We start from the raw sequence: 18,928 nt of genomic DNA on the forward strand, positions 1-18,928 counted from the left end.
TACTTAACACAAATATTTTATGTCCTTAATTTGAATGATTCTGTTTTGCATTGTTTTCCATAAACATCCTTATTTCTATTAAGTGTCTACTTGCCTGTGTCCTCTAAATGCTGCCATTCCCAAAAGAGCATATGGTTATTATTAATTTCTTGATATATACAAATATATTTCATTTTCCTCTCTTTCAGGAACTTCCCTTCTATTTATGGACTGCTTAAGAATAGTCAACTCACCAACGTGCCTAGTCAGTAAATGAATCCACTTGGGAACTTGAAAAACATCTTAATTAATTTTTTGTTTGCATAATTTTGTGTTCTGTGACTTGTTTTTATTATATGGTATGCTTTTAATTTGGAGAACCTACTTTTTTGAAAAAAGGAAAGAAAATCTATCTTATTTTGTTGTCTCCCAATAACAAAAAGAGAGTGATTTGTATAGTAGTTAATAAAGGCTGCCTATTGAAATCTCTTCTACTTTAAACCTAGAAAAACACAGTCTTGTTATTTCAGCACAGCTCTAAATTGTGTACACTTGAAAACCGTGTACAGCTGCAACTCACTGCAAGAAGTCAAGATTCCACACATATTCCACATTTGAAAATGATTTATCCATCTCAGTGATGGACCAATAAATATGAAAGCATTATGCAAAAAGTATGCTGTCACATAAAAGGTTAATTATAAAGGCTTCTGCAAGAAGCAGAGTGGCACGGTCAGAATAGAAACGTGATTTTCATGCCTCCGTGTCATTTGTTATGGAACACAAAGGTCATAATCCCTGTGGACGGTATTATTCTGTTGATTCTCTTTTCATCATTTACTAGTGCATTGTGATTTTAATTCAATACGCCCCGGAAGGATGTGTTTTATTTCTTCTGTTAGAAGCTCGCACAATATGTTCCCTGGACTTGGAATTTCAAGAACTGTCTTGCACATTGTTAAATTGTCGCTTTCTTGCCTCAAAGACACATTTTTTTGAGGCATTCACTTTTTACAGCATGCCATGTTTCGAGCATTGTGTTAACCATAGAATGACTTCAAATAGCTTTTTCTTATCCTCGTATGCATCCTAAAACATAATTCTTTTGTACCTTTTAGATGTGTCCAGTACACATTTCCCCATCTCAGAAACACATGGAATACAAGCCCGTGTGTTAGCACAGTGGCTCTCTGCAGCGAGGGGGGGATGCGAGAGGGAAGGGTATGTGTCTGTCATGAGGGCGAGCTCAGGAGGGCTGCAGACAGCTGGGGAGCAGCGTCAGGCACCCTTTGGTTCGGAGTTAATTTTAAACAAATAAGAACTTTAGAACATAAGCCAGACTACGCTAAACGGAAAAGAATTTGAACTTTCTTTTTGCTTGCATCCTTTTTACCTGCTGAATCACTAATACAAATCACAAATCTACCAGTAAAATCCCATGGATTCAAACCTTCTGACTTACCTTCTATCTGTCCCCTTCTCCTTGATCCCATTCCTACAACCTTAATTTTGGCTTCTTTTACTGCCTACATTATTTAATTCATTAAGCACATTATTGAGAACTGAACTGCTGGGTACTGTCTTACATACTAGAGAGAGAGTGGAGAAAAAAAAAACAGAGGGGGGTCTTACCCTGGAGCAGCTTAGATCCCCATGGGAGGGACAGGCCACACACCACGAGAATGTCAGGTGCTGATGGAGCCATGGAGAAAATTAGACCGTGGTAACAGGAAGAGGGGCTAGACTTTAGTTTGAGTAGGCAAGGTAAACATTTTAGCAGGGATCATAAAAAGTAAAGAACTAAGCTCCATCAAGAGACTAGCAAGTGCAGAGGTCCTGAGGTGGGAGCGTGCTTGGGCACTTGAGGACCCGCAGCAAGAATGCCAGAGCAGAAATAATGGAGTGAACAAGGGACAAAGAATTAAATTAAATCAGTGGGCTGGTTGGAGGCCAGAGAATAAAGGGCCAATGTTGAGCTTTCGTGGGAGCTATTGGGCAGATGGGAGGAGGAATTGACAAGCACAGGACTAGTGTGATCCAATGTGTATTTTAACAGAACCACTCTGGCAATGTCTGAGAATAGGCTATGGGGCAAGGTGGAGAGACCCATTGAAGGCCACTGCTATGAACGTAAGAAGGAATGCTAGCACAGTCCGGGGTGGTAGGGTGTAAGCACTGAGAACTGGCCAGACTTCAAGTGTATTTTGAAAAAGTAAAGCCAGTAAGATTTAGTGCACAGATTGGTTGTGAGATATGGAAAATAAGTTGGATGATCCAAAGATTTGGGTCCAGAGGTGTTGGAAAACTAGAATTGCCTCTTTCTGAGATGGGGAGATTTTAGGAGGACAGGGTGATTATGTTGAGTTTTGAGATACAGATCTGGAGGTGGGAGAGATCTCAGCTGGAGATAGCAATTTAAGAGCCATCAAAATATAGATGTCATTTAAAGCTGTAGTTTGAGTGGAGATCAGAGAACAGACCCATGGAATGTCACATCACTTATAAGTCAGTGAGATGAAGAGGAACCAGAAAAGGAGACCAAGAAGGAGCTTCCGTGAAGGAAGAAGAGAACTTAATGCCCTGGAAGACAGCAGAAGAAAGGATTTCAGGGAAAGGGATGCGATCCTTTGCTGCAGATAGATAGGTCAAGAGAAATGAAGAGTGAAGATTGGACTCACACAGTAATAACAGAAAAGTCATCGGTAGTCTTGATTTACTTCATAGAGCGAAGGCTTGGAACAGATTCAAGAAGAATGGGAGGAGAGGAATTAGTCTAGTCAACTCTTTCAAGGATCTTGCTTTAAGGAATTGTTGGAGAGGGGTATAGAGTTGAGGGAAAAAGCTTTGAGCATGTAGGAGAGAGAAGTGAGGGTTGCTGGAAAGATGTCCATGAGCAAGTCTGTGCACATACATTATTCTGTGCACGCACAGCCTAGGTGGGTGCAGAAGCAGGAAGGTAGATAAGACAGAGGGCATAGCACGTGCACTCACCATACCAACAGGTTCCACAGTTCTGCTGCTGCCAAAGCTATATGACATAGACATTAAATGGTGCATGCTCCACCATGACCAAAATCCTTCAGAGCTTCCTACAGCTTCCAGGCTAACTTGCAGATTCCTTGGGTTATCACGCATGTTCCTTCATGATTTTCCTCCTACGTACCTCTTTAGCCTAAAATTTCCACTGTGGTAACTATCTACCTAGAATATTACCTAGAATAACTAACTAGGTAAATTCTAAGTTCTGTCGCATCTTGGCATTGCTATCTGTCGTTTTATTCAAGATTTTCCTGGTCTCAATAGGATGAGTGATCTTCAACCAGAACATGGACATTTTATGTGTTATGTTAGGAGATTCTGGATCATATTTAGATGGCCTCCTTAGGGCTTTGGTGAGGGAAGGGAGGTGCTGCCTTGTTCCTGCCAGGTGAAAGGAGAAACAGTCCAGGTTCCCCATTTGGCCTCTGTTGACAAGGGGAGGGGAAAGGAAGGCCTTCTTGTTACTGCTGGGTAGGTTCCAGGTCTTAAAAAGCCGCCACTGATACCAGCATGACTCCACTGGCATGATGTGTGGGGGTGTGACAGCCTCATTACCACTGAGCAGTGGATGATAAAACTGACTCTCCACTACGCCTCTCTGACACCACCCCAGCTGGGAGGGAGTAGGGTGTCCCCTTACTGCCAGTTGGAGGTCCAAGTTCACTGTTCCACACCCACGTGTATTCTTCACTAGAGTCCCTGGGAGCTGCTTGTAGCTCTTCAGATTGGTTGATCTTTTTCACTTCTTCACATACATCCTTTTAGCTGGTCCACCTCACTCTGCTTCCCCTAACCCAGTGATTCCCAACTTTTTCAGGGCATGGCACATAAAGAAAATTATAATATATACAGAACTCTTTGGGGTGAGTGGAGGAGATCCAGAGCTTATTAACCGTAACCCAGCCCCAGGCTGCACCAGAAGCTGAGGAAAATCCGTGTTTTGTACACCTTGCACCCATTCGCAGCACAGTGATTTGGAAGCTCCAAGATTTTCACCAACTCATTCTTCAAGACTTAGCCCCAGAAACTCTAACCCACAACACCCCATACCTATGTCATCGGACTATGTTAGAGTCATCCTCACAGTCTCTGTCCTCCCACTAGGCTTTACAAACCCTTGTCTTAGTCCCTTAGGGCTGCTATAACAAAATACCATAGAGTGCGTAATTTAGTAACAATAGAAATGTACTGCTCACAGTTCTGGAGGCTGGGAGTCCAAGGTGCCAGCAGATTCAGTGTGTGGTGAGGACTTGATCTCTGCTTCAAAGATGGCACCTTCTGTGTGTCCTCACATGGCAGAAGAGGACAAAAGGACGGGAGCCTCCGTGAGCCTCTTTCATAAGGGCACTAATCCCATTCCTAAGGGCAGCCTTCATGACCTAATCACTCTTTTTTAATTTTTTTTTTTTTAGACCAGGTCTTGCTTTTGTTCTGTCACCCAGGCTGACATGCAGTGGTGCAGTCATAGCTTGCTGCGGCCCTGAACTCCTCAGGTCCCACCTTTCAGTACTATCACATTGAATACTAGGTTTCATCATATGAATCTGGGGGGCCATCAACATTCAGACCACAGTATTCTACCACTGGGCCCCCAAAATTCATGTCCTCACATGTAAAATATACTCATTTCACTCCAGTGACCCCAAAAGTCTTAACTTTTTCCAGCACTAACTCCAGAGTCTGAAGTCCACAATGTCATCTAAATCAGATATGGTTGAGACTCAAGGTACAATTTATTCTGATCCAAATTGCTCTCCAGCTGTGAAATCAAACGTGGTTCCAAAATACAATAGTGGGACAGGCATAGGATAGGCTTTTCCATTCCAAAAAGGAGAAATAGGAAAGAAGAAAAGGGATCCTGACCAAATCCAAAAGCCAGCAGGGCAAACATTTGATCTTAAGGCTCCACAATAATATTTAACTCAAAGCCCTACATTCTGGACACACTGGGGTGGGAGTTGGGCCTCCAAGGATCCACGGGGCTCTACCTTCATGGCTTTGCTGGGTGTAACCCACATGGCAGCGCTCACAGGTTAGTCTCACGCCTGTAGCTTTCTCACTGGAGTTTCATGCCGGTAACTCCACCAGTCTAGGGTCTCCAGAGTGGCCCTGCTCCCACAGTTACACTAGGTATTGTATTAATGGGAGCTTTTTGCTGTGGTCCTGCCCCCACCCACAGTTCCACTAGGCACTACCGCCTCCCAAGATCTTCAGACGCCTTCAGGGTGATTTGTCCATTGTCTTGATGAAATGCATCAGGCTTTGCCCATTCATGCTAATCTCCTTACGAAGTTGTCTCTTTGCTACACCTTTGGTGTGAGTCTCTCAGGAACACATTTTCTTATTCTCTGCAGGCTGAGATTTTTCCAAATTTTTGTTCTGCTTCCCTTTGGATTATAAATTTCATCTTTAATTTGTTTCTTCTTGCATTTTACTATAAGCTGTCAAGAGAAGTCATGCCACACCCTCAATACTTTGCTTAGAAAGATTTCTTCTGCTAAATATACAATTTCATCACTTGCAACTTCTACCTTCCGCAAAACCCTGAGACATGAACACAATTCAGCCAAGTTCTTTTCCACTTTGTAACAAGGGTGGCCTTTCCTTTAGTTTCTACTAACACATTCCTCATTTCTGTTTGAGACCATCAGAATGGCTTTTCCATCCATATTTCTATCAACATTCTATTCACAGTCATTTAGATAATCTCTAAGAGGATTGAGGCCTCTACAGCTCTCCTGAGCCCTGACCAGAATCACCCCTAAGGCTCCTGTCATGGCAGTGTACCTCAAAACTCTTCCAGCCTCTGCTCATTACCCAGTTCCAAAGCCACTTCACAAATTCAGGTAGTTGTTACAGCATTACTCCACTTTTTGGTACCAATTTTTGTCTTAGTTTGTTGGGGCTGCCGTAACAAAATACCTTAGGCTGGGTAGTTCATAAACAATAGAAATGTATTGCAGTTCTGGAGGCCGCGGAATCCAAGATCAAGGCACCAGCAGATTCTGTGTCTTGGTGAGGGCTGCTCTCTACTTAAAGGTGGCACCTTCTTCGTGACCTAACATGGTAGGAGGGGACAAGGGAGCTCTCTCAGGTGCCTTTCAGAAGGACAGAAATCCTATATGAGGATGGAGCCCTCATGAACTAACCACTTTACAAAGACCCCACCTCTGAATACTATCACATTGGGTACTCCTGGCCCACAGCCTCTGGTGAGGTAGTAAACTGTCAACTGGGGCTGCAGTCATCTGAAGGCTTGGTGGGGGGCTGGAGAATCCACTTGCAAATTCGGCTTCCACTCACACGGCTATTGGCTGGATGTCCCCACTCCTTGCCACACGGACCTCTCTGGAGGCTGCCTGAGTGACCTCACAGCACGAAATCTGGTTTCCCCAGAGTAGGCGTTGCAAGAGAGGGAGAGTCCGCGAGTGAGGGGCACACAAGACAGAAGCCACAGACTTTGATACTCTCATTTCAGAAGTGACTTCACATTGCTCCCACCACATGCGATTTGTTAAAACACCACTCCTGTGCCATGTAGGAGATCACTCCACGAGGGTGTGGATGCCCGGAGGCAGGACCACAGGGGACTGTCTTGGAGGCTGGCTCCCACCTGGGCAAGGTACATTACATCTCTGTGCCTTAGTGTCCTCACCTACAAAGTGAGGATAGTACTGCCTACATCAAGGGGTTGCCAGAATTTAGTGATACGTGTGCCAAACCCTTAAAATGAGGCCTGACACAGGAAGCACTTAATATATATTGGCCATTTATATCAGGGTAATACTCCCCCACCACACACACACACACACACACACACACACACACACACACAGAGCCAGTGTAGAATGCGGAAGCCATCCTTTCCCCTCCCGCAGTTCTGCTGCTCCACAGACCTCCATGCCGGATCCGTGTCTTCCCCTCTCTCCTGCCTTAGCTGGGAGCCACATCATTTCTACAAGATGACTGCAGCATCAGCGACACTCCTCAGGTGTCCACTCCAGTTGTTGCCCATCTGTAAATTGCCCTTTATCCTGCCTTCTATTAATCTTCCTAAAGTGCAAATCATCTCCCTAACCGCTTACACCCTTTTAATTGCCTCCAGGGTAAAGCTCAAGCTCCCTGGCTTGGCGTTCATGCCCTTCACCCTCTGGCCCAGCCTCCCTCTCCGTGCTGCTCCCTCCCCATATTCCATGCCCGCTGGACTCACTGTGTTCAAACGCTGCAGCGGGCCCCACACACCCCATGGTCTGTTCTTTCCCACGGCATCTCTGTTCTTTCCCACGGCGTCCAGGTCCTCCTCACCTGCAGTGTCACTCGATCCAGAAGGCTTCCCTGACCCTGTCAGAGATATTCCTTCCTCCTCCAACATGTGCCCCGAGAGCCTGGCCCTTCCCTCTAGTGGGTGGTTTCACGCTGCACGGAGGTGCCTGCCTTGCTTGTCTGCCCCTCCCCCACCCCAGCGCCTGGAACCTGGTTCTGGATGCCACAGCGTCCCCATCCCTTGCCTCTGCCTCCCTAGGTACTTCCCCTTGTCCAGGCATAAAGAAAGGTGGGAATCTTGCAGGTGGGAAGGTGTAGTGAGGAGCAGGGCACTTACACTTCTCAAGCACCTCCTAAGACCCACTGAAGTCGGAACATCCTCCCAGAACCACATAAGGTGGCTGTGTGGAGCCCGAACTGGAAGATGGCAAAACAGACTGGTGATGAACAGCCCCCCAAAAACCTCACAGCCACTGCCTGTGGAGCTGAGGTCTAAGCCCCATGCTTGCCGGCCACTGCACAGTCTTCTAGGAGTGTTAGGCCATCAACAGCAGTGTAATCTAGACACATTTTTATAGCACAAAGGAGTACAGTTTTATTAATTAATATCAGAAGACCACTGAGGAGAGAAATGCTTCCCGTGTTCCCTGAAGACATTTAGATAATTTTACAAATGGCAGAAATGTTGCAGTTTCAGATAGTGGCAATGCTCACTCTCTGCTCTAAGTCCCTTTCAAAATCCCAAACTCTCATGGCCAGTGAGGGGCCCATTAGGAACGGTCCATCCACACAGTCAACTCACCAGGAAAACAGGGACATCTGCTAACGAGTGCAGAAAACTCAGAGGTCTCTTCTACTAGGTTGCATTTTTGCTATTTAGGTATCTTTCTTTTTAGGTAACAGACAAATAGAGATACAGAGATAAAATAGGTACATACATAAAATTGAAAAGGATTGGCATCCCTCCATGTGCCACACAGCAGAGGCTTTCTCCGGTTACCACATTGCAGGAGCTACTTTGGCGTGGTGGGATTCATGAACCCAGCGTTTGTACTGGGGCTAGAAATGCAGTGTCTGCTTGCCGGCACCTTGCTGGCTGCTGCAGGAGCAGCTGCTGCTCGGGGTCTGGGGGGCCTGGCCTAACGTTCCCTATGGGTTGCAGGCTGCAGCTTCCTCCTGGCTGGCTGGCGTGCATGGATCCCCTTGGCGTGCCAGGAAGCCTTTTCCTTTTGGAAACTGCCCCTCCTTCTCTCACAGCTACCCTTTTGTGTCCCCTCTTCCTGTCTTGAGGCAGCAGCCGTGTAGTGCCTTCACTCACGCACTCGTACTGCAAGACCTCCTCTGTGCTGACACACCTCCCCTACGTCAGACAGCTAGTGGGTGGCCCATCTTTGCAATGAAAACCTGGCATAGCACTGGCCTTTTGTCTCCTCTAAGGCAGTGACCTCCACGGGCAGGATGAGGACACTTACACACCAGCAGGAGCCGAGTGAAATGCTTGCTGAGGGAGAGAAAGTGCCCATGGCTTGTCCCCTTCCACCAGCACGTGTGGCCAAGAATCCGCCAGTGGCCGCTCCTCATGCCTGGCGCACCTGTTGAGCATTTGCCACCACATGTCATGCGAGTGAGTCACAGCCTGCCCGAAACTGCGCTGTCTCTGCTGAGGCATTAGCCTCAATTTCCTTGGCTGGTTCCCATCTCCCTACCTGCTGCTTCCTGAGCCCTTGCCTGCCTGGCAATCTTCCTAGCCTTCTTTCCTCCAGAGGATTCCGGCCCCTCTGGAGCTGCTTACCGGCCCTGGCTCAGCTGCCTAACAACAGGAACCGAGAGGCTGACCCCAGACACTCTTCCGCCAGTTTCTTCCGGTCTTTGGCCGCGTCCGTGTCAGATACAGAATGTGTCCAGGCCAGCCTCAGATGTCCTGTTACTGGATTGGTTCTCCAGAGCCAGGCTATGCTTTCAACTTCTCTTCCCATCAGTCAGCTAAGCAGCGTGGAAGATCTCTCTCTGAGCCTCAGTCCTTTCATCTGTAAAATGGAGATACTTCATTACCTACCTTAGAACGTTATTGAGAGACTCTCAGAAGCCTGAGATTGGTAAAGGGGGCCTTGGACAGTAGAAAAGTTATACGGAAAACAGTCAACTGTGGCTCACCTATTCATTCACCAAACACTGATGTGCACCTGCTATGTGTCAGCCTGTGCTGGGTGCAGGAGATGTAGGGAGGAAAGACATACCCCGTCTGAGCAGCTCACAAACTCAGAGGCAGGGAGAGAAGAGGGGAAGGTAGACAGGAGAGTCAAAGACACACATTTTCTAAAAACCGAAAATCAGACAAAGAGCATTTAGCTCTCTAATCTAATGTGGTATGTGAGCTGAACAAAATTCAGGATGATTTCCTCAAACAAAATGCTGTGATGTGCTCATTTGTTCTCTACCCCTGACTTCCACAAACCATGCCCCTTGGGAAGCAGCCTGAAGCTGTCAAGGGGAGATCAGCATCCCTGCCCAAAGAGAATTCATCCCTGTCACGAAAACACTGCAGACAAAGGGAATCGTCTCCTTCCCTTTATGGGCAGGAACCAGCTCTGTAAATTCATGGTTTCCAAAAATGTCAAAAGATGATCACAGAGGTAAGATCAGGAATCTTCAACAGCAGGAAGCAAAAGGCAGCACAGCCCAGGTAGCTGAGGCTCCTGCTACCTGGGCCTCTGGCCGCACAGCACCATCTCTGAAGCATCCCTAGAGGAAGCTTAAAATCCAAGCCAGTTCCTGGAGCGCTGGGCAGCACAGGCCTCCGCCTGGGCACTCTAGGTTGGGAGGGATACACTGTTCATAATGGAAACCATGAGCTGTTTCATATGAAGAACGCATTAATCATTCCAAAGACCACACTGGCTTGATTGAGGTGAGCTGTTCCTTCCACCCCTTAATTCCTCCAGCTCAAACCAAACCGCTGCAACTGTATTACAGGATATTTATTTTCCCCAGATCTTTTTTTTTCCTACACATCTATTATACTGAATAATTGAGGTCCAATTGTAGATACTTAAAAGAATTCTTTCCTATTCAACAGTATTAAACGATATGCCTATTTCTCTGCTTCCACATGGCCAACATGTTGCTTTGGGGCCACACCGTGTTTTAGATTTCATGTATTGCCAAATAAACACACAAACATCCAGCTTTCTGGCTTCTTTTGGGAGAGTGGATGAACTGCAACTGCAGCCTGCCTCCCACGTGCTCGTGGGCAGCTGGGTGGTGGGCCGTGTGGCCAAGGCACAGTCCGGGGCCACCCCCGTTCTCTGTTACCCCCAGCCAGCCTGCTTCAGATATTTGCTGGTAACTACTCAGCCTCATTTGCCATTTGCAGTTGACGTCCATGGCCCAAGCAGTGAGGCCTTGTCGTATACATTGTTTTGTAGCACAAGGGAGTCAAATTAGCTAGAAAACCTAGCAACCCAGTCCTGTAACTGTACCATAGTAAGATGGCTGCATGAACCACTCAGCAAAACGTCTGCTTATGCCGTCTCCTAGTACACCATGAGTGAATGGGAAGGAGTGGGGGCAGGACTCCAGATGGCTGCAGCGCCTCCACTGTGTTCCCTGGGCGGGCATCTGCCAGCCCCTCATTGATAGCCTGCAGCAAGCCCGGAAGACAGAGTCATCCCCCACTTCCCAGTGCTTCTGGTGAGAAAGGAGGGGCCCTGCCACAGCAGCTACAGGTGACAGGAGAAATCCCACACCTGAGCAAGGGTCAGATGCAAATAGCTGACCCCTCCTCCTAAAGCCCCCCAGCACCCCAGTCTCCCACCAGTGCAGCTCTCCCTGCCCGCTGGGCCCCAGGCTGTTTTGCTCCTTTCTCGTCTTCATGCCTCGCGTTAAGGCTGCAATGGCTACGCTTCTGCGGATGCGGGACACTTTGGGTCTTGGGACCGTCTTCCTGCTGGTGCTCAGTCTCTCTCCATCCCTGCATCCTCAGAAGGCACAAGAGATGACTCCCCCTGCCGGAGAGCTGGCCTCTTCATCCAGGCTAAAGATTCCACCAGACACACAGTAGGTGCTCCAGGCATTCTCGGTGATCAAGGGAGTGAAATCCCGAGCAAACAGGCGTATCCTGGTGAGACAGGACCAGGATCCCGAATAAGCCTGGACACCCCAAGAGCACAGTGAGTGAGTAGCCCCACAAAGCCCTGAGTTACAAGCTCAGTCCAGTCACTGCCTAAACCCTTCCTAGCGAGTCATTTCTACCACTCTGAGTACGTCCTTGTTGGTAATGCCTGGACAGGCAGGGAGATGCTCCTGGAACACAGTGGGTCCTCCACAGCTGCTCAGTGTTCCTGGGAAGAGGAGGCCGGGGACAGGGAGAGCTGTGAAGGGTGGAGTCAAGATGCGGGCCAGCCAGAAGGCTGGACCCATGGCCTAATTCAGATTTGGGCACTGCCTATGCTGGGCCCAGGTCACAGACATGCATTCAGGGCAGTCTCAAAGCACTCAGCATTCTGCCCTGTCTCTACTAAGAGCACTCCCGAGCCACCCTTCCAAGCGCCGGGGCACATGCCCTTGTGTCTGCGATGGGGTCAGTGTGGTGCAGTGGGCCTGGCTTTGTGATTTGAGGACAGTCCCATAATCCTCTGAGCCTCTATTTTCTCAGCTGACTAGTTGGGATGATAGCAGCAGCCTCACGGGGTTTGTGGAAAGAAAGAAAGGAAAACCTGGATAAAGCTGGTCCCGGTCCTCACACAGAGCAGGCACTACCCCATGGCCTGTCTCCCTGTCTCTGAGAAGTGCCCCACAGTCCCCTCAGCCTATAGGCAGGAATGGCAGGAGGGAGTGGAGTGCAGAGAAGCAGAAAGGGGAATAAAAGAAAGCAGAAGTCGCCCTGACTCTCGCAGACAAGCTCCTCGTCTACTCTGTGATGACTTTCTATTTTTAGGTGACAGCGCTCTCTGCATCCTGCTTTGTAAATTGATGCTCTGCAGAAATAGATTGGGGCCATCCTGTTGGGGGTGAGAGGAGAAGTGGGCAGGGGACCAGGGGGCACTGAGGGGCTTAGCCTCCCTTCTTCCTCCAACGTGAGAACTGGGGAGATGAGAGCCAGGAGGACATCAGTTGTTGGACGAGGGTGACAGAGTCGCAGCCCAGACTGTGCCCCCTTCTCTGGGGTCATTTTGAGGGCATTCACTGCACAAAAGTTGTTTCCTCCATTTTATCAGAACTGCAGTAAATTCTGCCAGAAATAAAAGGAAGAGGAGTCAGCTGGTCACAGCAAGCCCAGCATGATAAAAAGAGGATCAGCCCAAGATCCACGAGGAAGAGAAGGGACCTAAGCCCAGGCGCATTTCCTGCAGGAGGTGCCACACTGGGTGCCCATACCCAGGCAGTGTGGTCTGTAGCCCTGACAGCTGGGACCCACGGCCCCGCTTGACTCCTGAGGGATCTGACCCTCCGAGACTCTAGGGCTTGCCCGCGATCCACAGTGGGAGGCGGCAGCGTTGGGATGGAGAGTCCCTCCGCCCGGCCTCGCAGCAGGGGCTGCTGTGGCTGCACCTCCCAGGTGCCCTCTCACTCCCGATGGGCATCGCATCCCAGCCCTGACCCCGGCCCTCACAGATGGCCAGCGAGGGCTGTGACAGACACCACCTCTGGGCCAGGTCACTTACAGATGATGTGCCTTCTCTGCTCAGCTCCTCTCTGGGGGGACAAAGCCACCTCCTGCACCCCAGGAAGGGGCTGAACAGCTGCCGGGACTCCCCGCAAACCCTCTGGGACCACAACACAAGCAGAAATAGCTCTTCATGAGGTGATCCCGGAGACAGAGGGCTTTTGACGTTTGGTTTTGCTTTTTGGATAGCCTATTCTCATGAGTGCGGACTCCTGGGTCTGTGTTGCTCCCCACTACATTTTGCAGTTCTGGGTCCTAACAAAGTTCTAGATGAGCCACGTCCACCCTCTAAACCTCAGCTGTCTCATGTGGAAAATGGAGGGATTGCTATAAACCTGTCCCAATCCCTTGCGTCTTGTGGTTCTGGCGTTCTCAGGACCACTCTGCTTCTGGCCCAAAGCTCCTGGACAGGCACAGAGAGGACAGAGAAGGTGGGGCTGCCAGGTCAGTTGGGGTTGGCCCACCTCTCTCTGCATAGACACTGGTGGCCCTAGTGGCCCCTCCTCTCTGTCTTTCATTTCCTCCCTCCCTCTCCTGCCTCACATTTTAGCAACAAAGCCAGGTAACCTCTCCAAGCTCAGTTCTCTGACTGAAAATCTAACAGACACTGTCAATGTCCTACCGGATACTCTCTCGGCCACCTTTGAGGACACCAGAAGCTTCCGTGGACAACCCCTGCACATGTTGGTGGCTTCCTGCCTTGAGTACCATGGTTTTGTCTGCTTCAGGAGTGTGCCTGTGGAGTGATACCCCCAGAAGAAATGCTCAGCCAGTGAGGGAGGGCATCTGGTAGGTGGCACTTGAATGCCCTGGGCTCCTTGATCTTGCTGTGAGAATTCAGACGCATGTTCCGCCCCCACTTCTCAGAGGGACCCCAGTGGAACTGAGCCCCAGGCTCCTGAGCAGTGAGTGCTCAGAAGCATAACCTCTCTCGGCCTCTCTCCTGTCCCCCAGCTTCCCCACTGTCCCACTGTGCTTCCCTGGATCACCTCCCAAGTAAACGGTTTGTATCCTGTCTTAGGGGCTGCTTTGGGAGAAACCCAAACTAGTAGACAGAATGATGTCCATGTTCTAATTCCTAGAAGCTGCAAACATGTTATGTCACCCGGCAAAGGGGACAATGTAGGTATGATTGGCAAAGGATCGTGAGATGGGGAGATGGGAAAATTATTCTGCATGATCCAGGAGGGACCCAATGTAATCATAAGGGTCCTTCTAATGAAGACAGAAGGGTCAAAGTCAGAGAGAGCAGATGTGAGGATGGATCCTAGGAGTGGAGTGATGTGCTTTGATGATGGAAGATGGGCCCATGAACCAAGGAATGTGGGCAGCCTCTAGAAGCTGAAAGAGACAAGGAACAGAATCTCTACTAAGGCCTCTGGAAAGGAACACAACCCACCCATAGCTTTGTTTTAGCTCAGTGAGAAGTTACTGAACTTCTAACCTACAGAACTTAGAGAAAATAAGCTTGTGTTGCATTCAGGCGCCAAGTATGTGGCAATTTGTTACAGGAGAAATAGGAAAAAAATACACAGAACTAAGACAACTTGGGCAGTCCTTGAGTGTAATGGGAAGAGCTCAAGTTTTGGAGCAAGGTGGCCTGCTTTGAATTACCTGGCTTTGCTAACCAGCTGGAAGGTTTTAGGTGAATTCTGCAACCCCTCTAACTATTGATTCTCTGACTTGGGTTTTCTGACAGTTTTCTGAGGTTGCTTGAGAGAAGACTCAGCAGGAAGTAGGTAAGAGGAAGAAACCAGGGCAATTTATTTTTCATTTCTCTTAAATGCCAGCAACATTTTGCATTCTGCATAGAGAAAACATACCATCTCATTGCCTCTGAGGAAAAATGTACTGCTCCTGTTAGTTACATAATTGAATTCCTAGAAGTTGGCGGATTTTTATCATTTTTATTTACTTTCGTGCTTTGTCTCACCCCTCATAAAAGGATTTGGGGATGGTTTCCAGCAATGCATGCATGCTATACATAAGGATGAAAGGAAGAGATGAGGACGTGTGGGAAAAAGCAATTGGGGTTGAGGAAATTAGATACAGGCAGAGGAAGGTGTGACTGGAGGGCATCATGCATACCATAAGGCCTAAAATGGTCCCCGGAGCATCCCAGCAGCCAAGGCAAAAAGGATGGAGGATAGCTGCAAGGTTCAAGTGTCCAGAAGATACATCCTTTGGGGTGTGTGGAAGAACACACAGGAATACCCCAGCAGCCTGAGGAGACAGGGGCTGGAGGGAGGGTCAAAGGCAAAGGGCAAAAAGGCAGCACCCAGGAACCTTCCTGGAAGAGGCAATACATGCTTCCTCTTGCAGAGGAGAGTCAGAGGTTAGAAGAAGAATGAAAGACAGTCCAGACAATGACAGCAGCCTGCCCCATGCCTGGGGAAGAAATGGAGCATGTGTGCAGGGCAGGCAAGCAGGCCATGCTTCAGGGAAAGGATGGGGCTGAGAATGGGAGGTAGCGAGGGCTCCATGTCCTGCAGCACTTTGCTGCCATGCTGAGCAGCTACGACTTGGCTTTGTGGACAGTGAAGGGCCCTTGGGAGTTTGGGTTGGAGATGCAACATCATGAGATCCACACTTTAGAAGGAGCCGGTTGCTATGTGGAGGGGATCACCACAGCTGGAGGCAGCTCAGGGCTCTCCAGTAGTCCTTGGAGAGAGAACACACTTGTTGAATCCTCAGCTCGCTCCTTTCCCACTGCCCCAGGCGCTGTGGGGAATTGTCTAAGGGAGGTGTAGGAAGAATAGAGATGCAAGGACTGGCACAAGCCCGTGAAGCCAAAGTTCTCCCCTGACCCCATTCATCAGCCCTCCTGGGTCATCTGGTTTCTGTGGTCCCAACCCGAGGGAGCAGATGAAGCCCAAAGCATATTTCCAGCAATATGGAGGCCACCTTGTCGAGCTGTAGTTGGTCCAAAAATCCTGGGCTACTCTCAGACTCTAAACCACCTCACACCTGGGAAGCTCCATCCACAGGAGTACTGGCTGCCTGTGGCCAGAGAAGTATCTCCCCTCTCTCCCTTCAGTCTCCCCAGGATGATCAGAGGTGCTTTTCCAAGATAGACCAACCTGCACCAGCTGGCCCCACTCACTCTTAGGCACTCCTTCCCCTCCTTCTGAGCACCCTCAGCCCTGGCCCCAGCCTGCCTCTCAGCCTCCACACCACGCTTTGAATGCTGCCAACAAAGGAAGGTAAGTGGTCAGGCCCTAAACGGGAGATGAGCATGCTGGAGCCAGGAGAGGGGCCTGCTGGCCGTTCCTAAGCAAGTGTGGGCTGGGGCCAGGATCTAACTTATCTCTAGGACTCTGCGAGCAGCTCTTTCCGCTCTCCCAGCTGACGACCACTGCCATGCCCTTGCCAGCCCTGGCACCCAAAAGAAAGGCAGCTTGTGATGAAGAGCGCAGGCTCCGGAATGGGACTCCAATCCTGGCTTCACCTCAGGGCTGCCCACATTGCCTTGGGCAGATTATTATGTCTCTGTGTCCTCTCGGCAGGGCATGCTGCAAAACAGCAGCTCAGTCAGAGCTGAGGTGAGGATCAAATGAGAGAACAGGGGAGAGATCTCCACCCTGAACCTGATTCTCCAGCCGTCCATGATAGCTGCTGTTACCACGATCATTTCCTTAGCTGTTTAGCTGCAATGAGGGCTGTGGTGAGGGCTAAGTGGAAGCGCCCTGGGGACCCCAGAAGGGGAAGGAGAACCGAAGTCTCAGGGGGATCAGCCGTGTGCCCAGCACTTTGTGTTTGTTGAGACAGGCCAGGCTTGCTGGACTCTCACTTTTCAACGCCGGTTTTGGAGATTGTATCCATTAGAAGCCTTTTGTTTCCAAGCCTCAGAATAACCCAGAACACACTGGCTCTCAGCCAAAGGGAATTATTGATTCAAGTAAGCCAAAAAGTCCAGAGGATAAAGCTAGCTTGTCTCTTAAATCTGGTCCCTTGGGGCTAGTGTGCTTCCTGGACTACTACTCTCTCCTGGTCTCAAGACAGCCAAGCCTCCTTCCAGGTGAGATCTGGTCACCCTTACCCTGCCAAGACTCTGTCGTCCATTCTGATTGGACAGACTTGAGTCACATGCCCCAGCCAAGATTCTGTGATGCACTCTGATTGAACAGCCTTCAGTCACATGCCCCAGCCAGGACTCTGGGATGCATTCTGATTGGACAGACATGAGTCACAGGTCCCAGCCAGGACTCTGGGATGCATTCTGATTGGACAGACTTGAGTCACATGCCCCAGCCAGGACTCTGGGATGCATTCTGGTTGGACAGACTTGAGTCACATGCCCCAGCCAGGACTCTGGGATGCATTCTGGTTGGACAGACTTGAGTCACATGCCCCAGCAAGATTCTGTGATGTACTCTGATTGGACAGACTGGGGTCACTGTGCTAGTCCACCAACAAATTACTGTAGTCAGAGAATGAAGACTCTGAGTGGCTGCAGAGGTCTTGTTCTCCAGCCCTGGGTCTGAGGCTGAGGTGAGGATCACTTGTACACCAGAGGCAGAAATGGGGCACAGAGGTCCTCTGGGTTGTTGTGGGCTGGAGTTAACAGGAAAGGCTCGGTGGAGGCCTTGGATTTCTGAAAAAGGCGAGGTTAGAAATGGCCCAAAGGATGGCAGGGAGAGAAGAGAACATTGCAAACGGATGTTCAAGTCACACCCCTTTCTCAAATACCGGCGCAGCCCATCTGAGAGTCTGGAAATTTGGTGCCTCTAGGCTAAAGTTGCCAGATTAAGCAAATAAAAATAGAAGATGCCCAGTTCAATTTGAATTTCAGTTAAGCAACAAATAAATCTTTATGTATAAGTATGTCCTTTGCCATATTTGGGACATGTTTTTACAAGAAGAAATAATTCATCGTTTAAAACTCGGATTTAACTGGCTATATTTCACTGGGCCATCCTGCAGTCTGGGCTCTCCCTTTGTTCTGAAGCATCCTCAGACCCTTCAAAGAGAGAGTAGACTCGCTCTGTGTGAATGCAGGTAGAACTCATGCCCCCGGCATCGTCCTGCAGAACGGAGATTTTCCAGCTCCATGTCACATCAGTCTCATGAGCAGCTTCCAGCAGTCAGAGCTGTCCCAGGAGGCAGAGAAGCCTCTCACCGTGGAACAGTTCTCTCCCCACTGCAAATTCCCAGGAGCAGGGAGCTCCCTTGGCCTTTGTCAGCTGGGCAGAGCTCATCTGTTAGAAGACTCCGTGTGCTGGAATCTTCGCTTTTTTCTCATCTCTGGTTGGGACCAGAGGAAAGCAGTTATTTTGGAGAGTGTGTCATCCTTGTAAAACTAAACTTGCCCATGCAAGGGGTGGTGGGGAGGGGGCTCTCTCAAGTTCCAAACTCAGGTTATGGGGAGGCAAAAGTGTTGGCAAATCCTAGCCACGTAGCTAAGTCACATGATCCTTTAACCAAGCTTAATAATGAGAAGCAGACTTAGTTGCATGTGACAGAAAACTTCAAATAATTGTGATTAAAACAATATTTTGTTTATTTTACATACAAGGGATGTCCATAAATAAGTCAGATAATGTAGGGCTGATATGGGGACTCCACAGGGCCATCAGACCCCGGCCTTTCCACTACCTGAAATGCAGGCTTTCATCTTGACAGTCACCTCACAGGCCAAGATGACTGCTGGAGTTCCAGCCATTGCCTCCACATTCCATACCGCAGCAGGAAAGACAGAAGTAGTACCCACCCCAGCTAAGTCAGCTCCTCTTGTACAATCTTCTTGGAAGTCTGACACAACATTTTAGTTTACATCTTCTTGGCTAATACTTGGCAACCACTTATAATTGCAAGGGAGGCTGGACAATGTAGTCTTTTGATAGAGTACATAACCTGAAATAATACTTCGTTAAGGAGAAAGAGAGAAGGAATGTCACATGACCACAAGCAGTCTCTGCTATAAGTAACAGAAGGTGCCATTTTGATCACTCAGCTGACTTCGGAGTTCTCAATTGCTTCTCT

The 18,928-nt window shown here is 49.0% G+C and overlaps 1 protein-coding gene across 1 annotated transcript in view; it reads left to right on the forward strand.

Annotated features, from left to right (window-relative positions):
* Positions 1–476, forward strand: part of KHDRBS3 (KH RNA binding domain containing, signal transduction associated 3) — a 203,321-nt gene extending 202,845 nt beyond the window's left edge. Inside the window, exon 11 of the transcript XR_004435246.1 lies at positions 189–476. The gene's annotated coding sequence lies outside the window, so the exon portion shown is untranslated. The remainder of the gene's footprint in view (positions 1–188) is intronic.
* Positions 477–18,928: the final 18,452 nt, after the last annotated feature.

Source organism: Trachypithecus francoisi, unplaced genomic scaffold (genome assembly GCF_009764315.1).
Source record: "Trachypithecus francoisi isolate TF-2019V2 unplaced genomic scaffold, Tfra_2.0 Lachesis_group7, whole genome shotgun sequence".
NCBI lineage: Eukaryota > Metazoa > Chordata > Mammalia > Primates > Cercopithecidae > Trachypithecus > Trachypithecus francoisi.